Source organism: Mobula hypostoma, chromosome 10, assembly GCF_963921235.1.
Source record: "Mobula hypostoma chromosome 10, sMobHyp1.1, whole genome shotgun sequence".
In the NCBI taxonomy this organism is placed as follows: domain Eukaryota; kingdom Metazoa; phylum Chordata; class Chondrichthyes; order Myliobatiformes; family Myliobatidae; genus Mobula; species Mobula hypostoma.
The window spans coordinates 123,762,099-123,786,147 of NC_086106.1; the positions used below are offsets into that span (position 1 = coordinate 123,762,099).

The 24,049-nt window shown below is 43.7% G+C and overlaps 1 protein-coding gene across 1 annotated transcript in view; it reads right to left on the reverse strand.

Annotated features, from left to right (window-relative positions):
* zgc:66433 (uncharacterized protein LOC321250 homolog) overlaps positions 1–19,056 on the reverse strand; it is a 150,503-nt gene extending 131,447 nt beyond the window's left edge. Inside the window, exon 1 of the mRNA XM_063061145.1 lies at positions 18,916–19,056. The gene's annotated coding sequence lies outside the window, so the exon portion shown is untranslated. The remainder of the gene's footprint in view (positions 1–18,915) is intronic.
* Between the last annotated feature and the right edge of the window lie 4,993 nt (positions 19,057–24,049).

The following is a 24,049-nucleotide window of genomic DNA, read 5'->3' on the forward strand; positions in this document are numbered from 1 at the left end:
TCCCTTTCACCCTTTCTTTTAAGATTAAGAAAGAGTAAGATCTAAAATCTCTGCACAACAGCACGGAAATAGGCACTTTTGCCCATCTAGTCCGTGCTAAGCTGTTATTGTACTTAATTCCAACCCACACCTGGACCATACCCCTCCCATCCATGTATCTATCCAAACTTCTCTTCAATGTTGCAATCCAACCAACATCCATCACTTCCACTGGCAGCTCATTCCACACCCGCATTAACCTCTGAGTGAGGAAGTTTCCTTTAAATTGTTCACCTTTCACCCTTAACCTATGACTTGCAGTTCTAGTTTCACCCAACCTCAGTGGAAAAAAAACCTGCCTGAATTAATCCCAGCTATGCCCCTCATAATTTTGTATATCAAATCTCCCTTATTCTCCTGCACTCCAGGGAATATAGTCCTAATCTATTCGACCTTTCCCTATGACTCAGGTCCTCAAATCCTTGTTTTTCAAGTTCTTCCACTAGGATTCTCCTTAAAAATCCAGCTCTCGGATCAAACAGTTGATCCTCTCTCCCAACATTCTCTTCTTCAGTTTTTGGTGTCCTGAGCAAAATGCTGAAAGAATTCATCAGGGCTTGACCCGTAATGTCAGCTGTATATTCCTCTCCATATAGTAGATGCTGACTGGCCTGCTGAGTTCCTCCAGCATTTCATATGTGTTGATCAGAATTTCCAGCATCCACAGAACCTTTCATGATCAGTTTAATGGTCATTTTGTTCGCTTTCTTTTGCTGTGAAGTGCTTTCAGCCATTGTCCCATCTTTATAAAGAGAAGTTGGCCTGTTTAGCTTCGATGAAAGTGAAAATGAAAATAAAGTGACGTAAGAGCTGACGCATCAAAAAAAAAGACTCTGAAGTGGTTACAACAGAAATTGAGTGGCAGCATTAAATATTACAAACCCAGAAATGTCAGCACAGTCAAAAGTCCAATTGCGATCCATAATGTCTGTCAACTCCTGCCAAGATAGCTCTCTATAGTGAAAAGAATTACCTCACTAGCACTTAGAGTAATCAATAAAGAGATTAGCAAACATAAGGGCAAACAAAAGCAAGTTCAAGGCAAATAAACACTCTCAAATGACACAATGAATTTGCCAAAAACACACTTCACTGATTAAGAATTCAGATGTGGTTAATCATGTTTCTAATTAATAAAGGCATTTGGAATGTACAGCATGGGTTAATGGTTATTGTGGAATGGAAGTATACAAAAAACAAAGCTGCAGGTGCTGGACATCTGAAATAAAAAGTGAAAGTGCTAGAAAGTCACAGCATTTGTAGAGAGAAAGTAAAGTCTGTGTTTTGGTCTACAACATTTTGTCAGAATCCATAGTGATGTGCATCAGTATTTCCCTTCCGCTGTTAGTAAAATGGAATAGTGAAAAACTGAATGTGTTTCTTTGGTGACTTGATTGGTATTTAGCCTAAACTATGAGTTATAAGGTGAAAATGGTTGAGTTCATGGAACATAGAACAGTGTGGTACAGTACTGGCCCTTTGGCCCTCTATGCTGTGCTAGCCTATATAAATCTCCTGAATGATCAATCTAACCCCTCCCTCCTACACACCCATAATCCTCCATTTTCCTCACATCCATGTGCCTATCAAGGGTCTCTTAAATCAAAGTTTAAAGTAAATTTATTACCAAGGTACACATATGTCACCATAGACAACCCTGAGATTTATTTTCTTGCAGGCATTCTCAATAAATCTATAGAATAATAACCACAATAGAATCAATGAAAGACCACTCCAACCTGGGCATTCATCTAGTGTGCAAAAGACAACAAACTGTGCAAATACAAAAGGAAAGAAATAACAATAAATAAATAAATACATAAGCAATTATCATTGAGAAAATTCGATGAAAAGTCTTTGAAAGTGAGTCCTTGGGTTGTGGGAACAGTTGAGTGATGGGACGAGTGAAGTTATCTTCTTTGGTTCAGGAACCTGATGGTTGAGGGGTAATAAGTGTTCTTGAACCTGGTGGTGTGAGTCCGGAGGCTCCTGTAGCTTCTTTCCGATGGCAGCTGCAAGAAGACAGCGTGACCTGAGCGGCGAGGGTCCCTTATATTCCGTCTGGGTAGCCTCCAACCTGATGGCATGAACATTGACTTTTCAAACTTCCGCTAATGCCCCTCCTCCCCCTCGTACCCCATCCGTTATTTATTTATATACACACATTTTTTTTTCTCTCTCTCTCCTTTTTCTCCCTCTGTCCCTCTCACTATACCCCTTGCCCATCCTCTGGGGTTTTCCCCCCTCCCCCTTTTCTTTCTCCCTGGGCCTCCTGTCCCATGATCCTCTCATATCCCTTTTGCCAACCAACTTTCCAGCTCTTGGCTCCATCCCTCCCCCTCCTGTCTTCTCCTATCATTTTGGATCTCCCCCTCCCCCTCCCACTTTCAAATCTCTTACTAGCTCTTCCTTCAGTTAGTCCTGACGAAGGGTCTCGGCCTGAAACATCGCCTGTGCCTCTTCCTAGAGATGCTGCCTGGCCTGCTGCGTTCACCAGCAACTTTGATGTGTGTTCCTTGATGATGGACGCTGCTTTCCTGTGAAAACACTTTAGGTGCTCAATAGTGGGGAGGGCTTTATCTGTCACAAATAAGAGAAAATCTGCGGATGCTGGAAATCCAAGCAACACACACAAAATACTGGAGGAACTCAGCTAGCCAGGCAGCATCGATGGAAAAGAGAAAACAGTCAATGTTTCGGGTGGAGATCCTTCATCAGGACCGGAAAGAAAGATGAAAGGTCAGAGCAGGAAGACAGGGGGAGGAGAGGAAGAGGTGCAAGGTGGTAGGTGATAGGTGAAACCAGGAGAGTTGGAGGGGTGAAGTAAAGAGCTGGGAAGTTGATTGGTGAAAGAGATAAAGGACTGGAGGAGGGAGAACCTGATAGGTGAGGACAGAAGACCATGGAAGAGAGGGAAGGGGGAGGACAATCAGAGGGAGGTGATGGGCAGGTAAGGAGATAAGGTGAGAGAGGGAAATGATGAGGGAGAGAGAGGAGGCAGTCATTACTGGAAGATCGAGGAATCAATGTGTATGCCATCAGGTTGGAGGCTACCCGGATGGAATATAAGGTGTTGCTTCATCGTGACAGTCGAGGAGGCTATGGACTGACATGTCAGAATGGGAATGGGAAGTGGAATTAAAATGGGTGACCACTAGGAGATCCTGCTTTTTCTGGTGGATGGAGTGTAGGTGCTCAGCGAAGCGGTCTCCCCGTCTATGCCAGGTCTCACTGATATACAGGAGACCACACCGGGAGCACCAGATACGGTAGATAACCCCAAGAGACTCACAGGTGAAGTGTCGCCCTATCTGGAAGGACTATTCGGGGCCCGGAATGGTAGTGGGGGAAAAGGTGTAGGGGCAGGCTTAGCACTTGTTCCGCTTACAAGGATAAGTGCCAGGAGGGAGATCAGTGGGGAGGGACGAATGGACAAGGGAGTCGCATAGGCAGCGATCCCTGAGGAAAGCATTAAATGGGAGGGGGAGGGAGGGAATGATGTGCTTGGTGGTGGAATCCTGTTGGAGCTGGCAGAAGTTATGCTGAATTATGAGCTGGACATGGAGGCTGGAGGGGTGGCAGGTGAGGACAAGAGGAACCCTATCCCTGTTGGGGTGGCAGGAGGAGGGGGTGAGAGCAAACGTGCATGAAATAGAAGAGATGCTGTTGAGTGCAGCATTGATGGTGGAGGAAGGAAAACCCCTTTCTTTGAAGAAGGAGGACATCACCTTCATTCTGGAGTGAAAAGCCTTATGCTGAGAGCAGACATAGCAGAGACAGGGGAATTGAGAGAAGGACCATCTATCAATCCATCGCCCATCAACTTTGACGAACTCCTATAGATACGTGGTAGAGAGTATATTGACAGGCTGCATCACAGCCTGATGTGGAAACACCAATGCCCTTGAATGGAAAATCCAACAAAAAGTAATGGATACTGCCAAGTCCATCATGGTAAAGCCTTCCCCATCATGGAACACATCTACGTGGAGCACTGACGCAGGAAAACAGCATCAATCATCAGGGATCCCCACCATCCAGGCCATGCTCTCTTCTCACTGCTGCTATCAGGTAGGGGGTACAGGAGTCTCAGGACTCACACCACCAGGTTCAGGAACAGTTATTACTCCTCAACCATCAGGCTCTTGAACCAGAGGGGATAACTTCACTCAACTTCGCTTGACCCTGCGCTATACTGTTCCCATAACCCATGGGCTCATTTTCAAGGACTCTTCATCTCGTTCTCAATGGTTATAGCTTATTTATTTATTATTATTATTTGTTTATTTTTATTTGCAGAGTTTGTTGTCCTTTGCACACTGGTTGTCCTCCGTGTTGGTGTGGCTTTTCATTGATTCTATTGTGGTTTTTGGATTTTTTGAGTATGCCCACAAGAAAATGAATCTCAGTATCTTATATGGTGACATATATGCACTTTGATAATAAACTTATGGTGAACTTGCAGCCATTGGGCCTCCAGCCTCCCCAGTGGATTTACAAAGATCAGCTACTGAATATTAGATAAATTCAACTGAATATTAGATGAATTGTGGAGCAGACTCGCAAGGCCAATGGCTTAATTCCACATCTATATCTTACCCTCTTATTATACCCTTCCATTCTTACCAGATAGTTACACAATTCCTATGCGCTGTACATTAGTTCGCAGAATTAATCAAGAATATACCGCTGAATCTACCAACCAAAAGAGGGGCTGCTTTGGCAGAAAACTAGTGCCAGCCTGTTGTCTATTAAGGACCCCCCATCACCCAGAAAAAGCCCTCTTCCTATTGTGACCATCGGGGGCAGGTACAGAAGCCTGAAGGCACACACTCAATGATTTAGGAACAGCTTCTTCCCCTCTGCCATCTGATTTCTGAATGGATATTGAACCCATAAACAGTACCTCACTGCTTTATTATTCTCTTTTTGCACTACTTATCTAATAAGTGTGTATATATATATATATATATTTCTTACAATAATTCACAGTTTTTATTATTGTGTATTGCAAAGTACTGCTGCCACATAATAACAAATTTCACGACATATGCCAATGATATTAAACTTGATTCTGGTTCTGATTCAGAAGTATTGCCACAGCCTAATGTGAGGGAATAACTAATCCTTTCAGCTGTCTCTGGGGTCAAAATAATACACACAGGGCAGAGTACAAACACGTTCAGTGTCTGGAAGTGAACGTTGCCAGAGCTGGTAGCTTGCTGACTACTTGACCTGTATTTCAGTATGGAGCCTTCTTTGTAACATGCAGTTATCTGCTGAGTCTAGGCTTACATTGAATTCTTACGATCTTTCAGCTGCCTTTTAATCACATATATGGAAAACAGTGATTTCAGGGGAGTGTCTGTGTGGAGAGTGGATCACTGGAAGGTGACGTCATGTGCAGGAAACTATTGTAACTCGTGATCATAAGAGGCCACCGAGCCTTTCATGTCTAATATGGAGGGGTCTCCACACAGGATCGGAAAAAGCTACAGAGAGCTGTAAACTCAGAAAGAGCCTCCATAGTACTGAGAGCATCTTCAAAAGATGATGTCTCAAAAAGGCAGTATTCATCATTAAGGGCCCCCATCACTCAGGACACGCTCTCTTCTTATCGCTGCCACGAGGACGTGTTCTTAGCCCCTGCTCTGCTCACTTTACAATTATGATTGTGTGGCTAAGCACAGCTCCAATGCCATAATCAGGTTTGCTGATGACATCACTGTTGTAGACCAAATCAAAGCTGGTGATGAATCAGCACATAGGAGAGAGATTGAAAATGTGTCTGAGTGGTGCCATGAAAACAACCTCTTGCTCCGTGTCAGCAAGACCAAGGAACTGATAACCAGAAATCAATAAGCCTGTCCGCATCAGAGGAACAAAGATGGCGGGGTCCGCAAATTCAAATCCCTTGGTGTTATCATCTCGGAGGAGCTGTACTGGGCCCAGCACATAACAGCAATTACAAAGAAAGCACCGCACTTCCTTACGAGTTTGTGAAGATTCAGCATGACATCTAAAACTTTGACAGGCTTCTATTGATGTGTAGGGGAGAGTATATTGACTGGCTGCATCACAGCCTGGTATGGAAACACCAGATCCTTTGAATGGAAAATCCTACAAAATGCAGTGGATCCGGCCCAGTCCATCACAGATAAAGCCCTGGCAACACACAGAAAATGTTGGAGGAACTCAGCAGGCTGCATCTATGGAAAGGAGTTAACAGTCGACGTTTCAGGCAGAGACCCTTCTTCAGAACTGGAGAAAAAAAAGATGAGGTCAGAATAAGATGGTGGGGGAGGGGAGGAAGAAATATAGGGTAGTAGGTGATATGTGAAACTGGGAGGAGGGGAGAGCTGAAGTAAAGAGCTGGGAAGTTGATTGGTGAAAGAGATAAAAGGCTGGAAAAGAGAGAATCTGATAGGAGAGAAGAGAAGGCCATAGAAGAAAGTGAAGCGGGGAGGAGCACCAGAGGGAGGCGATGAGCAGGTAAGGAGATAAAGTGAGAGAGGGAAATGGGAACGGTTGTGGGGAGGGAGTGTGCAGCCATTATCGGAAGTTTTAGATGTCATTCTGAACCTTTGCAAACTTCTAAGGACGTGCTGTGTCCTGCACAGCTTCTCTGAAATGACAACACCGAGGAATTTAAAGTCAAACAACAGGAATTCTGCAGATGCTGGAAATTCAAGCAACACACATCAAAGTTGCTGGTGAACGCAGTAGGCCAGGCAGCATCTGTAGGAAGAGGTGCAGTCGACGTTTCAGGCCGAGACCCTTCGTCAGGACTAACTGAAGGAAGAGTGAAGGAAGGTTAAGCGGGATCTCCCAGTGGCCACACATTTTGGTTCCGCGTCCCATTCCCGTTCTGACGTGTCTGTCCACGGCCTCCTCTACTGTAAAGATGGAGCCACACTCGGGTTGGAGGAACAACACCTTATATTCCATCTGGGTAGCCTCCAACCTGATGGCATGAACATCGACTTCTCTGACTTCCGCTAAGGCCCCACCTCCCCATCGTACCCCATCTGTTACTTATTTTTATGCACACATTCTTTCTCTCACTCTCCTTTCTCTCCCTCTGTCCCTCTGAATATACCTCTTGCCCATCCTCTGGGTTCCCCCCCTCTGTCTTTCTTCACGGACCTCCTGTCCCATGATCCTCTCGTATCCCCTTTTGCCTATCACCTGTCCAGCTCTTGGCTCTATCCCTCCCCCTCCTGTCTTCTCCTATCATTTTGGATATCCCCCTCCCCCTCCAGCTTTCAAATCCCTTACTCACTCTTCCTTCAGTTAGTCCTGACGAAGGATCTCGGCCTGAAACGTCGACTGCACCTACAGATGCTGCCTGGCCTGCTGCGTTCACCAGCAACTTTGATGTGTGTTGAGGAATTTAAAGTTGCTGATTGTCTTTACCTCTGATCCTCCGTTGAGGACTGGATCATGGACTTCTGGTTTCCTCCTCCTGAAGTCAATAACCAGTTCCTTGGTCTCGTTGACATTAAGTGAGAGGTTGTTGTTGTGGCACCACTCGGCCAGATTTTCTATCACCCTCCTATATGCTGATTCATCACCACCTTTGACTTGGCCAATGACAGTGGTGTCATCAGCGAATTTAAAAATGGCATTTGAGCTGTGCTTAGTCACACAGTCATAAATGTAAAGCAAATAGAGCAGGGGGCTAAGCACAGAACCCTGTGGTACACCTGTGCTGATGGAGATTGTAGGGGAGATGTTGTTGCCAATCAGAACTGATGGGGTCTGCAAGTGAAGAAATGAAAGATCCAATTGCACAAGGAGGTGCTGAAGCCAGAGCCTTGAAGTTTATTGATTAGTTTTGAGGGGATGATAGTATTGAATGCAGAGCTATGGTTGATAAAGAACATCATGATGTACTATGAGATCCGTGTGGCCGTTAATGCTACATCAAGCTTAGACTGAACAGTTTTTAAACAGCATCAGTTGTGTGTGTTTCCATTCAAAAAGCAGTGATTTTTATCACAGATAGTCAGTGAGAAATAAGCGGTAAGATAATTTTAAACTCTTTTCCTCACTGTGGTTTGAAGCATTCAGACTTGGAGATGCCAGAAACAGCTGGGTGTGAAAATGAAATGATTTCACAACTTCATCGAGTTAGGAACTACAAAGAATTTGAAGGTATCGACAATCATCTTGAATGTTACAATGAAAATGAAGATTTGGAGGATGTAATTGTCAATAGTATTGTGTGAAGGCTGTCCATTATCTGCATAGGGTGTCTGCGATGATTTTTATTCATTGTGGACACTGGATGATTTCCTCCATCAATAACTATTAGGAACTAACATGCAGTTTCATAATACTATAGGAATATTCGAAGTTCTGATTTTTTTTCTGCATTTCATTTAAGTATGCAATTCGTTACTTAATTTGTCTTTTTTTATACCTTTTTAACTATTTCCATGAAACTTTGACTAATTAGGACAGCACCATAAACAAGAGAAAATCTGCAGATGCTGGAAATTCAAAGCAACACACAAAATGCAGAAGGAACTCAACAGGCCAAGCAGCATCAATAGAAATGATTAAACAGCCGAAGTTTTGGGCTGAGAACCTTCAGTAGGAGCAGAGGCTTTGATGGTGAGCAGATCGCACACACTTAGTGTTGAACAGATTTCTGTAAAAAAATGTTCTAATAGCTACCCATGCCAGGTTTGTCTTTATTAAAAACAAACGTAACATGGTCCCGATGAAAGGTTTTGGCACAAAATGTCAACTGTTTACTTTTTCGCATAGAGGCTACCTGGCCTGCTCAGTTCCTCCAGCATTTTGTGTGTGTTGTAATTGGGGCAGCCGCTTAATTGGGCCAAAATGTACTGGCCCTGATGTGTCCCAATTAATCTTAATCCACTCTGTGTTACTGTGCTAGCCTGCGCATTTGGTTTATTTAACGAGCCTGCACATTGCACTAATCTGTTCAAGATGAAGGCAAATTCACAACTAGATGTTATTTGATGACAGAAAACAGAAACAGAAACTATGAATTAGAGCAGACAGTACTCAATGGTATATTGGGTGTGGGGGTGGGGGATGTCCAAGGTATGTTTTTTACACAGATATTGGTGGCGGCATGAAATGTCCTGCTCGGGGTGTGGAGGTAGGGGCAGATACATTAGGGATATTTAGGAAACTCTTACATAAGCAAACATAGAAAATCTGCAGATGCTGGAAATCGGAGCAACACACACAAAATGCTGAAGGAACTCAGCAGGCCAGGCAGCATCTATAGAAAAGAGTACAGTTGACGCTTCGAGCCGAAATCTGTGTCCTGCCAACAGTTTGTGGCCCAAAACGTCGACTGTACTCTTTTCCATAGATACTGACTGGCCTGCTGGGTTCCTCCAGAATTTTGTGGGTGTGTTGATCTTGGAGTAGGTTAAAAGCAACATTATCTCCCCATCAAAATCCAATTCAGTTGTAGAGTAGAACTATTGTACAATGTCAATCCCAGGGTACACGGGGGAAGTATTCAATCATCTCCGTTCCAGCAAGGACCTCTGTTGCCATTATATATACATGTGGCTCTTTGTCTTGACAATTAATGAAAGTCTATACCTTTGCCTGTGCACTGATCAAGAAACAAGGATCAACTTTATTCACCACATATGTTTACGCGTATTAGGAATGTGCTGTGGTGTGTTGGTCAAGGTGCAACATGCAACAGAAAACAACAGCGTTCAACAATTATGAAGAATAAAGTATTACATCTACACAGTTAGGTACAGCATAAATGTGCATAAAGAGTTAAATATTTGTATATACTTACAATGCAAACATCATAAAAAGTGGTATCAAGTGTTTACAGTACAGTGCAGTGATGGAAGTAGCAAATAGAGGGGGTTGGGGGTGCGAACTAGAATGGTCGATCATATGAAGTGTCTGGAGAAAGAAACCTTAAAGATGGCATGAGACTTCTTTGGTGTGGTGGAGAGTATATTGACTGGCTGCATCACAGCCTGGACAGAAAATCCTACAAAAACCAGTGGATACAGCCCAGTCCATCATGAGTAAGGCCCTCCCCACCACTGAGTACATCAGCACGTAGTGCTGTCGCAGGAAAGCTGCATCCATCATCAAGGCCACCCACCACCCAGGTCATGATCTCTTCTTGCTGCTGCCATCAGGAAGAAGATACAGGAGCCTCCTGGCTCATACCACTGGGTTCAGGGACAGTTATTACTCCTCAACCATCAGGTTCTTGAATCAGTGTGGGATAACTTCACTCCACTTGTCTCATCACTGAACTAATCACACAACCTATAGACTCACTTTCAGGACCCTTCATCCAATCTTCTCAACATTCATTGCTTATTTATTTATTATTATTATTATATTTTCGAGAGCTTCGAGAGCATTAGACCATTGTATGTTGTCTATCAGTGGTGTCAAGTGAGTGTTACCAAGAGGGATTTCTCGTAGGTCGTTAGTGGTTATTTAAAAAAGGAGCTTCGAGAGCGTTAGTCCATTGTACGTGGCCTATCAGTGGCTATAACTGGAGCACCAATCATGAGTTAAATAGCAGGGAAGGTTCACGCATAAAAGGGAGACACTGCCTAGTGGAGCGGTCATCGACAGAGTGATCTGAGGCAGAGTGGTAGGGCTTCAGTGATAATGGGTCGAGGCGAGGTAAGTTACCTGTGAGGAATAGAAACAGGAAGTATGTCTGTGAGGCCGGTGCTCTGTGCTCTGTGCTCTGTGCTCCGTGTCTGATGTGGGAAATCCTGGACACTCCCAGCCACCCGGACGGCCACATCTGCACCAGGTGCGTCGAGCTGCAGCTCCTTAGGGACCGGGTTAGGGAACTGGAGATGCAGCTCGATGACTTTCGTCTGGTCAGGGAGAGTGAGGAGGTGATAGAGGGGAGCTATAGGCAGGTAGTCACACCGGAGCCTCAGGAGACAGATAAGTGGGTAACAGTCAGGAGAGGGAAGGGCAGGAGTCAGATACGAGAGTATTCCAGTGGTTGTACCCCTAGACAATAAGTACTCCTGTTCGAGTACTGTTAGGGGGCGATGGCCTACTTGGGGGAAGCAACAATGGCTGTGCCTCTGGCACAGAGTCTGGCCCTGTGGCTCAGAAGAGGAGGGAAAGGAAGAAGGCAGCAGTGATAGGGGACTCTATAGTTAGGGGGTCAGACAGGCGATTCTGTGGATGCAGGAAAGAAGCATGGATGGTAGTTTGTCTCCCAGGCGCCAGGGTTCAGGATGTTTCTGATCACGTCCACGAAATCCTGAAGTGGGAAGGTGAATAACCAGAGGTGGTGGTACGTATTGGTACCAACGATGTAGGTAGGAAAAGGGAGGAGGTCCTGAAAACAGACTACAGGAAGTTAGGAAGGAAATTGAGAAGCAGGACCTCAAAGGTGGTAATCTTGGGATAACTGCCTGTGCCACGCAACAGGGAGTACAGAAATAGAGTGAGGTGGAGGATAAATGCGTGGCTGAGGGATTGGAGCAGGGGGCAGGGATTCATATTTCTGGATCATTGGGACATCTTTTGGGGCAGGCATGACCTGTACAAAAAAGGACGGGTTGCACATGAATCCGAGGGAGACCAATATCCCAGCAGGAAGGTTTGCTAAGGCTATTGGGGAGAGTTTAAACTGGAGAGGATAGGCAGGTGATCGAGAAGGGACACGCACAGACCGATGATTTGAGATGTGTCTATTTTAATGCAAGAAGCATCATGAACAAAATGGACGAACTTAGAGCATGGACCAGTACTTGCAGATATGATGTTGTGGCCATTACAGAGACTTGGATGGTTCAGGGGCAGGAATGGTTACTTAGAGTGCCAGGCTTTAAATGTTTCAGAAAGGACAGGGAGGGAGGCAAAACAGGTGGGGGCGTGGCACTGCTGATCAGAGATAGTGTCATGGCTGCAGAAAAGGAGGAAGTCATGGAGATATTGTAGATAATATGGAGATATTGAGTCACTGTGGGTGGAAGTTAGAAACAGGAAGGGGTCAATAACTCTACTGGGTGTTTTTTATAGACCACCCAATAGTAATAGGAGCATCAAGGAGCAGGTAGGGAGACTTTGGAAATGTTTAATAATAACAGGGTTGTCATAGTGGGAGATTTTAATTTCCCAAATATTAATTGGCATCTCCCTAGATCAAGGGGTTTAGATGGGGTGGAGTTCGTTAAGTGTGTTTAGGAAGGTTTCCTGACACAATATGTAGATAAGCCTACAAGAGGAGAGGCTGTACTTGACCTGGTATTGGGAAATGAACCTGGTTAGGTGTCAGGTCTCTCAGTGGAAGAGCATTTTGGAGATGGTGATCACAATTCTATCTCCTTTACCATAGCATTGGAGAGGGATAGGAACAAACAAGTTAGGAAAACATTTAATTGGAGTAAGGGGAAATATGAAGCTATCACGCAGGAACTTGGAAGTATAAATTGGGAACAGGTGTTCTGAGGGAAATGCACGGCAGAAATGTGGCAAATATTCAGGGGATATTTGCATAGCATTCTGCATAGGTACGTTCCAGTGAGACAGGGAAAGGATGGTAGGGTACAAGAACCATGGTGTACAAAGGCTGTTGAAAATCTAGTTAAGAAGAAAAGAAAAGCTTACTAAATGTTCAAAAAACTAGGTAATGATAGAGATCTAGAAGATTATAAGGTCAGAAGGAAGGAGTTTAAGAATGAAATTAGGAGAGCCAGAAGGGGCCATGAGAAGGCTCAGTGAGCAGGATTAGCTGAGGTACTCAATGAATACTTTGCTTCATTATTCACTACAGAAAAGGATCTTTGCAATTGCAGAGATGACTTACAGCAGATTGAAAAGCTTGAGCATATAGACATTAAGAAAGAGGATGTGCTGGAGTTTTTGGAAAGGATCAAGTTGGATAAGTCTCCGGGACCGGACGAGATGTACCCCAGGCTACTGTGGGAGGCGAGGGAGGAGATTGCTGAGCCTCTAGCAATGATCTTTGCATCACCAGTGGGGACGGGGTAGGTTCCAGAGGATTGGAGGATTGCGGATGTTGTTCCCTTTTTCAAGAAAGGGAGTAGAGATAGCCCAGGAAATTATAGTGTTATTTCAGTGGTTCGTAAGTTGATGGAAAAGATCCTGAGAGGGAGGATTTCTGAACATTTGGAGAGGCATAATATGATTAGGAATAGTCAGCATGGCTTTGTCAAAGGCAGGTTGTGCCTTACGAGCCTGATTGAATTTGTTGAGGATGTGACTAAACACATTGACGAAGATAGAGCAGTGGATGTAGTGTATATGGATTTCAGCAAGGCATTTGATAAGGTACCCCATGCAAGGCTTATTGAGAATGTAAGAAGGCATGGGATCTAAGAGGATCTTGCTTTGTGGATCCAGAACTGGCTTGCCCACAGAAGGCAAAGAGTGGTTGTAGACGGGTCATATCTGCATTGAGGTTGGTGACCAGTGGTGTGCCTCGAGGATCTATTCTGGTACCCCTTCTCTTAGCCATTTTTATAGAGGACCTGGATGAGGAAGTGGAGGGATGGGTTGGTAAATTTGCTGATGACACAAAGGTTGGGGGTGTTGTGGATAGTGTGGAGGGCTGTCAGAGGTTACAATGGGACATTGATAGGATGCTTAACTGGGCTGAGAAGTGGCAGATGGAGTTCAACCCAGATAAGTGTGAGGTGGTTCAATTTGGTATGTGAAATATGATGGCAGAATGTAGTATTAATGGTAAGACTTGGCAGTGTGGAGGATCAGAGGGATCTTGGGGTCTGAGTCCATAGGACACTCAAAGCTGCTGCGCAAGTTGACTCTGTGGTTAAGAAGGCATACGGTGCATTGCCCTTTATCGACCGTGGGATTGAGTTTAAAAGCTGAGAGGTAATGTTACAGTTATATAGGACCCTGGTTAGATCCCACGTGGAGTACTGTGCTCAGTTCTGGTCACCTCACTACAGAAATGATGTGGAAACTATAGGAAGGGTGCAGAGGAGATTTACAAGGACGTTGCCTGGATTGGAGAGCATACCTTATGAGAATAGGTTGAGTGAACTTGGCCTTTTCTCCTTGAAGCGGCGGAGGATGAGAGGTGACCTGATAGAAGTGTATAAGATGATGAGAGGCATTGATCGTGTGGATAGTTAGAGGCTTTTTCACAGAGCTGAAATGGCTATTACGAGAGGGTACAGTTTTAAGGTGCTTGGAAGTAGGTGCAGAGGAGATGTCAGGGGTATGTTTTTTATGCAGAGAGTGATGAGTGTGTGAATGGGCTGCCAGTGATGGTGGTGGAGGCGGATACGATAGGGTCTTTTAAGAGACTCCTGGACAGGTATATGGAACGCAGAAAAATAGAGGGTTATGGATAGCCCTCAGTTAATTTCTAGAGTAAGTACATGTTCTGCACAGCATTGTAGACTGAAGGGCCTGTATTGTGCTGTATTTTATTCTAAGCTTCTATGTTTCTATCTTCTTCTTCTTTCTTTTTGTATTTGCACAGTTTGGTCTCTTTTGCACACCAATTGTCTGCCCTGTTGGTGCCGTCTTTCATTGATTCTATTATTGGATTTATTGAGTATGCCTGCAAGAAAGTGAAACTCAGGGTTATATATAATGATATATATGTACTTTGATAATAATTTTACTTTGAACTTTAACAGTCTTAAAGCACTTTCCAGAAGGGAGTCTTTGATATATTATCAGGCTGTTACTGAGATGTCATGTGGACTTTGTATCAGGATTTCCTGAGGCCTAATTTGGTGTATTGTGTGTTTTGGTCACCTAACTGCAGTAAAGATTGAATCAGTACAGAGAAAATTTAAAGGATGTTACTGGGTTAAAGGATGTCACTGAGTTATAGGGAAAGGTTGAAAGCATTTTGACATTTTTCCCTGGAGCATTGAAGAATGAAGGGGGAGTTGTTAGAACTATACTAAATTATAAGAGGTACACATAAGGTAAATGCAAGCAGACATTTTCCTCTGAGATTGAGTGAAACTAGAACTAAGGGTCATGGGTGTGAAAGGTGAAATATTTAGGTGGAATCTGAAAGGGAACTTCTTCACTAAGAATATAAGTGAGGGACGTGCTGGCAGTGGAAATGGTGGATGTGGGTTCACTTGCAGATTTAAGAGAGGCTTTGATAAGTACATGGAAGGGAGGTGTTTGGAGGACTATGTTCCAGGTGAAGATTGACAGGATTAGGCAGAAATAATAGTTCAGCATGGTCTAGATGGATTGAAGTCCTGTTTCTGTGCTGTAGTCCTCGATGATTCTATGATTCTGGTTCTGATTCTGATTTAAGCAGAATGTTGTCGGCAATACAATCAACTTCAAAAATGTTTGACGTGTTGTAAAACAAGTTACATTACAGTCCTTTAAGGAAAGAAATCTCCATCAGTTCTAAGAGTGGCATTGAACAAGGTGCTAACATTATCCAGGCATTCGTATCATAGCCACAACATGAGTATCTTCACAACAGTGTAGAAAATTGCCCTGCATTATCCTGACTAGAATGAGGAGGAAGTCACAATTTAGTTCCCTTTATAAAGGAAATGTTATATCTGCCTTCCTTGAAGGTGGTGAAGATTAATTCCTGGGTTGGAAATTCAGGAGACTGCCAATTCTGGAATACAGAGCAACAAATACTCTACATGAAGATCTCAGTTAGTTGAGCACCATCTGTGGGAGGGAAAGGACTTGGCAGCACTCTGGGTCGAAACACTGCGTTAGTCCTGATTTTTCTCGATCCAGAGTTGATTCCCGGGGTTCCTAACATTTACCTCGTTGGAATGTGGGAGGAAACTGGAGCTCCTGAAGGAAACTCCCGTGGTCACCAGGAGAGAGTACAAACTCCTTAGAGTCAGTGGAGGGTATTGAGTATCTGGTTGCAATTCACTGGTGCTGTAAAGCATTATGTTACCTGCCACACTCTTGTTGTTGAACGGAGACATGGGGATCTAGGAGAAAATATTGAGCATGATAGCCTTATAATGATATAGAGTACTGTCTCCCTTGGTTCATGGAACATGGCTATGACTTAGTGCTTTAAGTCTGAATGTCATTTTTCAGCTTATGCCACCACCAATAGCAAGGACATATTTGTCAACCAAGGTCAAGCGGTTAATTTCTGGATGCTGAGCTATTTTCTTTGTTCTGCAGAATGCTATAATTTAAAGTCAGGGAAAATTACTATCTCAGTCTGCTGAAGATTACATACTCACTATGAAGTGGTAGCTATATATATAATTGCCATGAGTTATCTTAACAACTTGTCTTTATGCCCACACGAGGAGGAGATGGCAGTGGGGAATATCTGTTCTCTTTGTACCAGGCTGTGATTAAATTCCAAACTTTTTTAAAATAAAAATAACAGATTTAAGATTCAAAGCTTTACTGCTAGCTCATTAGAGAGCAAATCTCTTGTTTTTTTTTTGTATGTAATTAAACTCAACATGTATCCTCGCTGTCCCAGAAACCCCTGGAAAAGTCAAATAAAGGCTCTTTCTCTCCTCTCCCTGAGACCAGATTCATCCCATCACACTATTCAGGAGAGCAAAGTATTTATGCCATTACTACCATAATCCCATTATTTCTCATTGCCACTATTGTGGAGGAGGTACAGGAGCCTGAAGACATACACAATATTTTAGGAATTGCTTCTTTCCCTCCACCATCAGATTTATTTATTTCTTTATCTGTCTATCTACCTATCTATCTATTTACTTATTGATGCTCAGTGACTGGCTTTGCTCACCTTGGCAGCTCGTGGCTGTGGACTCACTTTTGGGGCTCTACAATTTGATGTTTAATGTCTTGTATGTTATTTGGTCATTTTTTGCTGTTTGCACGATTTGTTCTTTCTTTCGTGCCTTTGATGGTCTTGTTATGTGGGGCTTTCTTTAAACTGGTTCTACAGTGCTTCATTGTTTTGTGGCTGTCTGCAAGAAGGCGAATGTCAAGGTTGTATACTGTATTCATACTGTGATAATAAATGTACTTTGATCTTTGATTTATTTAGGGATACAGTGCCAGGCAGGTCTTTTTGGCCCAACAAACCGTGCCACCCAGCAACCCACCTATATAACCCTCTACCCCAATCACAGGACAAATTACAATATAACTGGTACAACCTTGGAATGTGGGAAGAAACCGGAGCACCGTGTGCTTCACGGGAAGGAGGTGCAAACTTCTTGCGGATTGTGTGGGAAATGAACTCTGAACGCCGACGCCTGAAGCTGTAATAATGCTTGCGCTAACTGCGACGTTATTTCTGAATGTACCGTGAACCCATGGACACCACCTCACTATTTCTGAATCACAAACCAGAGAAAATCTGCAGAAAGTCCCAGCAACACACACAAAATTCCGGAGGAACTCAGCAGGCCAGGCAGCATCTGTAGAGTACTGTCGATGTTTTGGTCCGAAATAGTGTTGATCTCAATTTTTGCTTTCTTTTCCACTACTTTTTAAATATATATTTTTCTTATTGTAATTTATATATTTTTTATGTGTTGCACTGTACTGTTGCTGCAAAACAACAGGTTCAGGATATATGTTAGTGATGATAAACCTGATTCTGATTCTAGTGTCCTGCTCAATATTTATCCTTCAGCCAGCATCACCAAAAAAAAGTCACCCTTTGTGGTTCGTGCAGCATGGAACTAGGTAGAATAACAATTCGGTATGGAGCAGATGGGCCGAAGGGCCTGTTTCTGTGCCGCTGTGCTGAATGACTTAAATTGACAGAAGACGTTTCGTTTCGAGACCCTTCACTTCCCTTCCAGATACTGCCCGACCTGCTGAGTTCCTCCAGCATTTTTGTATGTCGCCATAGTCAATCATGCATTGATTGGCAGGGCAGGTATGAGGGCCAAGTGGTCTACCTCCGCCCCCATTTTCTTGTGTTCTCAGGTTGTGAAAAAGGAACGGAGTTTCCTTCAACTCTTGACCGAGACGAGCTTCAAAATTCCAGTCATTTTTATGACCGGTGCCTTGGAAACCATTAATAACCAAGCCACTACGGCAGTGAGTTAGCGGTAAACTATCTCCTACTGTTCTCCCCCCACTGCATCCAGTGTCTACTGAACCGCCGACCCACCGCACTGACCGTCTGACCTCGCGTACGAGGATAGTTATCCATCGTTCAATGCCGAGCACACCTCCCTCTTCTTGGGGCCATCCTGTTAGAGGTGCGCAGGCAAATCCGCACACTGAGATGTTTGCGATCATTTAAGTTTTTACCAGCAAAAGACTAGAGCAGTAAGCTTTGATTTGAAGCAAATATGGTCCGCGGCTGTAAAGCCAGATACACTATACGGGTAGAAATCTGTTCAGTTTAGACAACAGTGTCTTTACCCCAGAGTATCGTCCGTGTGGAGCACAGCAGAAATCAGAGGTCATGAGGAGTAATGATCTTCACCAAGGTCTCTATAAGCTGGGCCACCCCAATATAAGTCATCGCTCATAAATTTCGGGGGAAAATGACACGTCTTTTCACACACAATGCCGCCTATTGACTGCTCGCCAATACCAGACCGGGTCCTGTTTATTGTGTCTGAGTGTGTAAGCGCAGACTAGGAGACACCAGACCTAACTTTTCTTAAACGTTTCCTAAATTCAGTTGGGGTGGGGGACGTTGTTGTTAATCCAGTGAACAACGATTGTTAACTCAGCATCCGATGTCCACAAAGGGACCTGTGTCTCAGCGCGTCGATAACCGCTCGCAAACGTTGAAAACCGAGCATCGAACAACCCCCACCACCCAGTCCCCAGCCACAAGTTCAGACTTCCGAAGGTCATTATCTCCACAGAGTCGAACTCTCCTCGGATACAGCAAAATCCCCTTAACACAAAGTAAACATTCAGCACAGTATATCAAGAGATTCTTACTGTCTCGGGTCTTCTGTTCAGCGACTTTCGTTTCCTTTAAAGAAATATAATCTAGCATAAATGTTTTCCTTGCTCGTGTTTGGAGCTTTCTCCTACCCTCTGTTTTTTTTATCCGTCGGGATCACACAGTTAAATTGCTTTGGAGAGCCTCGCCCCCGCGTCATTTTCCTTATACGGGGAGAAGCAAAGTCCATAAATCTACAGAGAAACTGCACAGAACTACGTAAGCAGCAAGTCTTGAATGCTAACAGGGGGTGCATTGTATGGTGAGCGGGTGCCTTTTCTTCCAGACCAGATCATAGTCCACCAAGATCACGGGCTATAGTCCACCACATGGAAAGTGGAGAATTCAATGCTCATGCTGTTGGGTTGCAGAGTACTGGAGAGACTTGAGGTGCTGTTCCTTGAGCTCGTGTTTGGGTCTCCTTCACTCCGTGAGACCAAGCCCAAACTAAAGGAACAGCACCTCATACTCTGCCTTTGTAGTCTACAACCCTCTGGCATAGACATTGAATTCTCCTGCTTGCCTCAGTCTCTTTCTTTCCCAGATATAACCAGGTCCTCAACACACACACACACACACACACACACACACACACACACACACACAGACACACCCCAACACAAATATCTAGTCCCCTCTCACACTGTTTCATTCCCCTTCCCCACCCACTCTACCTGCCCAAATCACACCCACACTCCTCCCAATGGGTGCCCTCTCCCCGCTCTTCCTATCTGCCCTCCTCACTTCCTGTATTTGGTACATGCTCCACCTTCCTGTCCCAACAAATTCCACCATCCACAGCCATTTGCTGCCTCCACCTCTCACTACCCAGCCTTTTTTGCTTTTCCCATTCTCCCCTCCTCCATCTGCCTTTCACCGCTCTTCAAATACATCCACCCATCACCTGCCAGCCTGTACTCCACCCTACCCTCTCACCTATTTATAATGGTTACCTCTTCTCTGCTCCTTTAGTCCAGACAAAGTCATGGAGTCATAGAGTATTACAGCACATAAACAGGCCCTTCAGCCCATCTAGTCTGTGTCAATCTGTTTCTCTACTTAGTCCCATTTACCCGCACCCAGGACACGGCTTTCCATACCTCTCTCTTCAATGTACCTATCCAAACTTCTCTTAAATGTTATAACTGAACTTGCATCTACCACTTTGTTCACACTCTTATCACCCTCTGAATGAAATTTCCCCTTAAATAATTCAATTTTTACTCTAAACATCTGACCACTAGTTCCAGTCTCATCCAACCTCATGGGAGAAAGCCTCCATGTATTTAATGTATCTATAGCCTACAATGGGTGGCGGGGTGGAATTATGTATCTACCAAAGGAGGTGTAAGGTGCTCATTCCCTCCGATAGCCTGCAAGTCACCCTTGGGCAAGGTGTAGCACCTACTTTGTCCCCCTGATCAGAGTCATGAGATGCCATGGAAGCAGGTGGTGGATGGTTGTACGAGTGGCTGGTGTATATCACAAGTCCTGGTTATGTGACCACTGATGCCAGGCAGGCAGTGTCTGAAGAATATTGATAATGGTTGGGGTCACCTGTCTTGTAAAGACACTGCCCAAAAGAAGGCAATAGTAAACCACTTCCATAGAACAATTTGCCGAGAATAATCGTGGTCATGGGAAGACTATGATCAACCATGTCATACAACATGGGACATAATGAATGAATGATACCTCTCATATTTTGTGTACCTCTGTAAGATCTCTCCTCATTCTCCTATGCTCCAGGGAATAAAGTCTGAACCTTTTCAATCATTCCCTACAACTCGGTGTCCCAACCCAAAATATCAACAGTCCATTTTCCTCTACAGATGCTGCCTGACCCTTTCAGTTCTTCCAGCACTTCGGTTTATTTGTTCTAGAATAGAGAATGGGCAGTCTCTTGTGTCTCCATAACCAACATCATATTTTTAGCTAAAGCAACAACAACTTGACACCAGAAACTCCCTTCTGAAAAGCGATATGGAGCTATTAAAACAAAAACATCATGCCATCTAAAAAGTTTATTCCTTCAGGTAGTTAATCTGATCAAACATTCTAGTTCGCACCCAAGCGCCATCTATTACCTCCATCACTGCACTGCATTGTAAACACCTGAAACTACTTTTTATAATGTACATTTTTCCATATCTGTCCTTAACTCTAACTTCATGTTTTATATAAATCTTTATCATTGTAGAATGTTGTTTTTTTCTGTTCCACGTTGCACTGTGACCAATACTCCGCAGCAAATTTCTGATAGAATCAAGAGATTCATCACTTAGTGTCATTTCCAGTACACAGGCGTAAAGGAAACCAAAATAATTCTTACTCTGGTTCCAATGTAGCATAAAATAAAAACAATAAGATAAAGAACACAATAATACAAAAATACAATAAATATAAATACAGTACTAAGAGAGCTTATATACATAGACTGTTTGTAAGGAGAAGCTAAAGTCAGATATATCAGTATTACAGTGGAGTAAGGGGAATTACAGAGGCACGAGAGCGGAGTAGACCAGAACTGTTAGCAAAAGAACACTGGCAGGGATAATGGCAGAGCAGCAATGGCTGGAATTTCTGGAAGCAATTCAGAAGGCCCAGGATATACACATCCCAAAGAACAACAAGTATTCTAAAGAGAAGATGGCACAACCATGACTTACAAGAGAGGTCAAAGCCAGCATATAAGCCAAAGAGAGGGGATATTATAGAGCAAAATTTAATGGGAAGTTAGAGGATTGGGAAGATTTTAAAAACCAACAGAAGGCAACTAGAAAAAGTCTTTAAGAAGTTAAAGATAGAATACTAGCCAATAATACTAAAGATGATACTAAAAATGTCTTCAGATATATAAAGTGTAACAGAAAGGGAAGAGTGGATATTGGACTGGTGGAAAACGATGCTGGAGAGGCAATAATGGGGGACAAGAAAATGGTGGACGAACTGAATAAGTATTTTGTGTCAATCTTCACTGCGGAAGATACTAGCAGTATGATGGAAGTTCCAGGTGTCAGGGGTTATGAAGTGTGTGAAGTTACCATAACTAGAGAGAAGGTTCTTGGGAAACTGAAAGGTCTGAGGTAGTAAGTCACCTGGACCAGATGGCATACACCCCAGGGTTCTGAAAGAGGTGTGTGAAGATATCGTGGAAGCATTAGTAATGATCTTTCAGGAATCACTAGATTCTGGAATGGTTCCAGAAGACTGGAAAATCCCAAAGGTCACTCTATGCTTCAAGAAGAGAGAGAGGAAGAAAAAAAATGAAACTATAGGCCAGTTAGTCTGACCTCAGTGGTTGGGAAGATGTTGGAGTCAATTATTAAGGATGAGGTGTCAGGGTACTTGGAAGGACATGATAAAATAGGCCGTAGTCAGCGTGGTTTCCTCAAGGGAAAATCTTGCCTGACAAATCTGTTGGAATACTTTGAAGAAGTAACAAGCAGAACTGACAAAGGAGAACCAGTGTAGTGTACGTGGGTTTTCAGAAGGCTTTTGATAAGGTGCTACACATGAGGCTTCTTAACAAGCAACGAGCCCATGGTATTACAGTATAGATTCTAGCATGGATAAAGCAGTGGATGATTGGCAGGAGACAAAGAGTGGGAATAAAAGGAGCCTTTTCTGGCTGGCTGCTAGTGACTGATGGTGTTCCACAGGGGTCTGTGTTGGGACTGATCCTTTTTGTGTTGTATGTCAATGATTTAGATAATGGAATTGATGGCTTTGTTGAAAGGTCTGCAGACGATATGAAGATGGGTGGAGGGGCAGGTAGTTTTGAGGAAGTAGAGAAGCTACAGAAGGACTTGGACAGATTCGGAGAATGGGAAAAGAAAGAGTTGAATTGACTTTATTACTTACAGCCTTCACATACATGAGGAGTAAAAACCTGTATATTACATCTCTGTCTAAGTATGCATTGTGGAAATTATAGTAATTTATAATAAATAGTACATACAACAGGACAGTCAATATAACATAGAAATATAATTGTATCAGCATGAATTAATCAGTCTGATGGCCTGGTGGAGGAAGCTGTCCCGGAGCCTGTTGGTCCTGGCTTTTATACTGTGTACCTTTACCCAGATGGGAGCAGCTGGAACTGTTTGTGGTTGGAGTGACTCAGGTCCCCAGAGATCCCTTGGGTCCTTTTTACACACCTGCCTTTGTAAATGTCCTGAATAGTGGAAAGTTCACATTTACAGAAGTGTTGGGCTGTCCGCATCACTCTCTGCAGAGTCCTGTGATTGAGGGCGGTGCAGTTCCCATACCAGGCAGTGATGCAGCCAGTCAGGATGCTCTCAATTGTGCCCCTGTAGAAAATTCATAGGACTTAGGGTCCCATACCAAACTTCTTCAACCATCTGCGGTGAAAGAGGCGCTGTTGTACCTTCTTCACCACACAGCTGGTATGTACAGACCATGTGAGATCGTTGGTGGTGTGTATGCTGAGGAACCTAAAGCTGTTCACCCTCTCAACCCCAGATCCGTTGATGTCAATAGGGGTTAGTCTATCGTAATGGCAGATGGAATACAGTGTCAGGAAGTGTATGGTCACGCACTTTGGTAGAAGAAGTGAAAGGATTGACTATTTTCTAAATGGAGAGAAAATACAAACAACTGAGCTGCGAAGAGACTTGGAAGTCCTTGTGCAAGATACCTTAAAGGTTAATTTGCAGGTTGAGTCTGGAGCGAAGAAGACAAATGCAATGTTAGCATTCATTTCAAGAAGACTAAGATATAAAAGCAAGAATGTAATGTTGAGACTTTATAAAGCACTAAGGAGGCCTCAGTTGGAGTATTGTAAGCAGTTTTGGGGCCACTTATCTTAGAAACGATGTGCTGAAACTGGAATGAGTTCAAAGGAGATTTACAAAAATGGTTCCAGTATTGAATGGCTTGTCATACGAAGAGCTTTTCATGGCTCTGGGCCTGTAATCACTAGAATTCTGAAGAATGAGGGGTGATATCATTGAATGGTGATAGGCCTTGACAGAGTAGATGTGGAGAGGATGTTTCCTATGGTGGGAGAGTGTCCTCTGGTTTTAGAGGACACAGCCTCAAAATAGAGAGGTGTCCTTTTAGAATGGAGATGAAGAGGAATTTTTTTAGCCAGAGAGTGATGAA